The sequence below is a fragment of the Lonchura striata genome, chromosome 9 (assembly GCF_046129695.1).
Source record: "Lonchura striata isolate bLonStr1 chromosome 9, bLonStr1.mat, whole genome shotgun sequence".
NCBI classification, from domain to species: Eukaryota; Metazoa; Chordata; class Aves; order Passeriformes; family Estrildidae; genus Lonchura; species Lonchura striata.
In genome coordinates, this window is record NC_134611.1 from 17,320,463 (window position 1) to 17,326,462 (window position 6,000).

Sequence of the window (6,000 nt, forward strand, 5' to 3'; positions counted from 1 at the left end):
CCATGGAAAAATGCTTTGTTTCTTCACTACTCATAATCTTGTTCCACATGCATCACCCCCAGTAAGTGCTATTTCACAAAGGAGAACACACACAGTTTTTCGCCCACTAGATCAATACCTGTCTAAAAGTATTTACTCACCAAAAGGGCTGTGATCCTTTTCTTTGTCACTCTTGAACTTCTGTTCTGCTCTTGAATTTTTTTTTGCTTTTTGACACAGGTTCTTCTTTTATTTCCTGGCTATTGCTAGCCCCTAATAGGATGTTTTTTAGTTCTGTGTTCTGACATTTATTATAGAGTATACATCATAGCTTTTGTCTAACCAGAGGGTTGGTCCAGCACTGAAATTGCAGCTGTTTTAAAATGCTACCTATAAACACACACTTTATCTTCAGTTCCTGTTCACAGTAGCTCAAAGGAGACAAGAAGATGATGATCAAAAAAAGGAAATGGAAAAGACTGATGGGAGACTTATTTTATAGAAACAGAAGAAGAGTAGAAGGGCAAGTAAGACATACAGGTAATCTACTCTCTATTGGAATAGGGAAGCAGTTATTGTATCATACTCTCTGAATGTATTCAACCAAACAACTCATATTCTGACTAGCAAAGACTAAAGTGATGAAAAAAGCAGGAATAAAGGATATTAAATAAGCCCTGGATAGTTGACTGCAATATTCACAGCCTTTGGAATCCTTTATCTTTCCTGCAATTGGCTGCTGACACACCATTTGTCTTTAGAGAAGCTCATGCTTTCTTCCGACTGTCTGAAATACAGATAAACCATGTTCACTGTCAGGAGAGACTTAAAACCTGTATTCTCAAAGCAGTATCTGGAGCAAAAAGCAGTTTTCACTCATTCCAGTCCAGCTGAAAGATTGTTACAGAGATGGAAGTACAACAGGAAAATTAATGCAGTCACCCTTTTGGCATCAGGGGTTGATGACCCCACTTTAAATGATCTTGAAAAGATTTAACAACAGATCCCTCATCTACAAGAAGAATGAGCCAAATACAGCAACACTGGGTGCCCAGTAGGCATGGCCAGTGCTCCCCTCCTGGGCCCTGACACAAAACGACCACCAGAATGCCTGGTTTGGGAATGAGTCTCTCAACAGAGATGTTTCTTTTAGCTAGGGCCCCAAATTTTAAGTTTCATGTAACATACATCCCACCTGAGAACTTACCTCCTACACTTTACTCAAAAAAAATGTTACAGGGTCTGATTTCACATTCCAGACAACATAATCTTTACTTATATCCTGACCTTTTTCTTCTTATGCTGATGTGCTTCCAGGGACTACTAACTTCTGTCCTATTGCTCAGAGGAAGCAGCATTTACAGTCCAGATTTTGATACGAAACACATGAATTTGGAATAAAATCTGAAGTGAATCTTTGTCAATATAACTGAAAGAATAAGAATACCTCTTTTTTTCCTCCAAAGGGCAGCATTTAACATATCTCTGAGCTTGAGAAAATGGGAAATTTGACAACACTCTCTTACATAATGAAGTGTTTTAATTAATTCACTTTCCCAGGTTTCTAGTGGCAGTTACCTGTTTCAACCTTAACAACTAGTCATACTGACATAATCACAAAAGAGTACACAGTGCACAGTGTATGATCAGAAGCATATAATATGCTTGAAGTGTAAAATGCTCCAACAATAAAGCTGAATAAAAAGTATTGTTTAGTTATTGGCAGAACTGATGCATTTATAATTTCATCCAAATAGCTCCAACTCTGAAAATAATGCCTGTGCATATTTTTTTCAGGGTGGCAAATGTTATTTTACATTTATTAAGCAATAGGTTAAAATCAGAGAAAGGAACATTTTGAACTACAAATATATTGTAGCTTCTACTGTTTCAAGGAGGGGAGTGGGGCTGGTTCTCAAGGTGTGTGTCAAGGGTATAAGGAAAATCTTTTCCCTATGCATATTGGATACCACGATGCACAAAAACAAAGGACAATTGTCTTCCTAACTCACAGTATTTTCTGCTCAAAGCCTATTGAAAGAGTAAATAACTCGATATATAAAATCTAAAATGCCATCAGTTGGGTTTTTTCTTGCATCTTTCTAGGCTCTGAAGATAACAGCATCCAGTGAGCATATTGGTTTTGATTTAAACAGGCTTTAGGTCATCACACGGCTGTTACTACTTCAGCCACTTTGTGTCTTATTTGCTACTCTCTCATTACACCTCACCCAGAAGTGTCAACTAAGAGCTTTCTGGCAAGTGACCACCTTTCTCTGTATGAACAGAAAGGACAATGGATGTTGAAAACAAACTATGATGTGCCATCATTTGCATTTTTTCTCTGACACTCCAGAACAAGTCTGAACAGTGTCAGTATCTGCTCCAGTCATCTAAATAGGCAAAGTTCATTGAATTAATGACTTTGCCAAAAAAAGAACCAAGACTCCAAGAAGATTAAATGACATTGGTGTAGTTGGAGGTGTGCATAAAATAGAGTTTCATTAAACAGTACTGTAGGAGGCGAGGCCAAGCACATCAGCATTTTATATAACCTCTGTGCTAGACTGCTATAACTGTATTTCACAGATGCTTTCTTTCCAAGTTCCTCATTCATTCCAAAGCCAGAAGCAAACCCAGGTAAGTGCTACCAAGCAGAAATATATTCTTGTTTTGTGCTGTTCCCTCCATAAGTTTGTGCAGCAGCAGTGTCTAATGCAGCACAAATGACCCAAAGCTGCATAGACACTTTTCTCCTCTAACAATAAAATGACTGCAGCTGACCTTGTATTAGCCTGGGTTTAAAAGAGAATAGCAATGAGAACTGTATCATATCAGGGTCTTCATTCTACTGCTGTAGCAATTAGCTGTTGAAATCAATAAAATCCTAACAATTTGCTTAAAACTTGGTTTTCTATCATCTGTCTGCCACAAACCATCATGCACACACACACATTCTCTCTCCAAAGAAATATTAAAGGTACTTCATTCATGTAAGATCATGTAAGAGAGGAGTCTTGGTTTTGGAATTAAAGGCAGCTCAACCAATTTAATCACCCAAAACTTAAACAAAAAATAAAATATTGTACAATCTATCTACAGATGACTAAGAGACAAAGTCAGTCCTGCAGTGCTTAGGACTACATTATTAATAGTATTCTGTAGGTTACAAGCTGATTTGTCCATATTATTTCAAGGTGACTGCATTTTTATGTAGCATATGCCTAACACCATGGGTACGATTACCACCACTACGTAACGCCAGTTTTCATGGGCTATTAATTGATAAATGACAGCCAACTCCTTTTTAGCTGCTACATAAGTCCTTTATTAACACATTAAATTAAATAAAGAGCGGGATAGTACAAATCATAGTGAAGGACAGAGAATGAATTTGTTATTATCATGCCCTGACTTCTGCAGCGCTCAGTAACAGGGCACGGCTCATTGCCTGCTCTCACAATGGGTCAGCTGCACTCTGGAGACAACAAATAGTAAAATCAACAGACACCATTCTTTTCCCAGAAATGCTTAAAATTAAGAGGAGGAAAGGACAGAAATCTCACAGGCCTGTGCTGTAAGGTTTTGGCTGCAATGCTGCATGAGATGAATGAATGCTCTGAACATAGCATCAGCCTGAAAAATAAAAATTTACCAAAAGGAAGCAGGATGATAACAGAATAACAAAAATCACAGAAGAAGAAATAGAAACAAAGTTTTGAGGAAAAAATTAAACAACAAATCAAAAACCCCAAACACTGGAGCATGCTGGGTAAGGACTGTGAGAATTTCAATGATGGACAAAAATAAACACAAGTATTTGTCCAGTGAGATATTTAGGCATGAAGACATAATGGCACTGAAAGAAGAATCCAAAATGAATCATCCTTCATGTTAAGAGCAAAGAGCTCATGGAAATCTTTATTGTAGCTAATTTAGTATATATTTTAAAATAAACAAATCCTGACAGATTTCTAATAAAAATAGTCCATAGTACCTAAAAATATTTGTTTTGTTGACATTTTTGAGAAAAATTTCAAAATAGTTGCATAAAACTAATGTAAATTGAAGTTATAAACTTAATACATGCATTTGAAAAGCATGTTAGAGCTATAGTCCTGACAATGCTAAATACAAGTCATAACAAGACATGTCCTTCCCTGGAAAATTTTAAAAGAAAGCATCCCCTTATTTGTCATTCTATACTTACAGAATAATACAGAGCTTATCTAAATGCTCTTTATTATAAAATAAACTGAATTTGCTGACCTTCTGACAGGCTGCAAAAGGCATCTCTCTGACTGAGATTTTGGTAACTTGGCTCAGATTTAGGAGTATAGTCAGGCAACTATCTAACATCAACCTTGTAGAGCTCTTTACTGGTTGTTACAATGTCAAATAAAGAAATGGTAACCAAGAACCAATGAATTATACTTTTTCTAGTTTTTTTCCCTTACCAGCACTTCTTTGCCAAAAAGTATCAAAGTTCTGGAATTCCTGCTCAAAACAGAAGGAATAGAGTTTAGCTGCAATTGTGTTTTCAATTCTGAATACAATTTTGAATTCTTGTTTTACCTGTCTTTATTGAGATATGTCAGACTGTCTTCTCATATACTTCTTCAAGTTTGCAGGAAGCTTCAAAAATCACAGTTTTCCTGCTGAATTAATCCACAGAATACAGATAAATTTAATGTGTACTTGGTGGTGTAGCTGAGAATTGAAGAATTTTGGGACAACACGGCCTCCATATAACAGAAAAATCTCCCTTAACACTTTGTAATAAATACTTTTCCAGAATGATGAGACAGACACTTTTACTAATGATTATTTTGTTTAGCTGTTCATGGTCTCTTCTCTGGAACAATTTGTCTGAAGAAAGGCTCAGACAACCAAGTCTCTTGTACCCTCTTCTTGGTCAAAGACTTTGGACAAAGTCCTTTTGCTCAGAGAGGATGGCCCAGCATAGGCACTGACAGCAAACAGGGGAGGAGGCCTCTGGGGCTGGTCTGCTTTGAAGGTTCAAAAGATTTCCCAACAGCTGCTTCCCACCGGGCCCTTTACAGGCTTCAGCCTCAGGAGCAGCTGGGAGAAAGCCACAGTCTGGATCTACATTCTTAGGGCAAATCTCCAAGGCTGACTAATTACAGCTGAGATTTTTCTGCCCCTCTAAGACACAAGGAGTAGCCAAGCCATAAACAATGAAAATAATTCTGTGTTTAAACAACAGTATCTAGTGTCATTTTAGACACCGAGTGAAGACATCTGCCCAGAGAGAATCCCAGATGGGACTTTAGAGGACCATTCTAAGAGACAGAGCCATTGCTATTACATGTCTAATTCCTTTAAACAGAAAACAGAAGTTGACAATGTTTTCAGATTTATTACTTGAGGCCATGATCCTTAAAACATCACACAATATTTAATATTAATCACGGCACAAATATTGCAAAGATAAAGATTTGCACTCCTGCTGATTTGAAGGCAGTAAAATGTGTAACAGTGTTCATGAAGTTCACAATTTGCAGAAGGCCCACAAAACTTTCATTCATTTATCTCATCTAAGAATGTCTTGCCTCTCATACTTTTCTGTTAGACACACAACTTTATGAAGAGGTTTAGCAGAAAAAAGTGACATATTACAACCTTTGCTATTTTATATTCAAATACATTATCATTCTACCAACCAAAGAGATGACAAAAATCCTTTTATGTTTGTATTTAATTCTGTGATTTAAATTGGAAATATTGTGGATTATGAGTTGTCATCTTTGTTTCAACCACATATATATTCTTAAAGGCATAAAATTGTTACCATACAAATGTTACCATACCATACCATACCATACTCATGGTCTGTCAAATTTAAATGCTGTCAAATTTAAAAAAGTATATTACAGTTCATTATCAAAACTAAATACAACATATATACACATCTCATATAGACATTAAAATTGTCCCAGCCTTTGTTCTCAAAACATCAGTGGCTTTTTTTATGTCCATATCTGCAGTGACTGCCTTTTG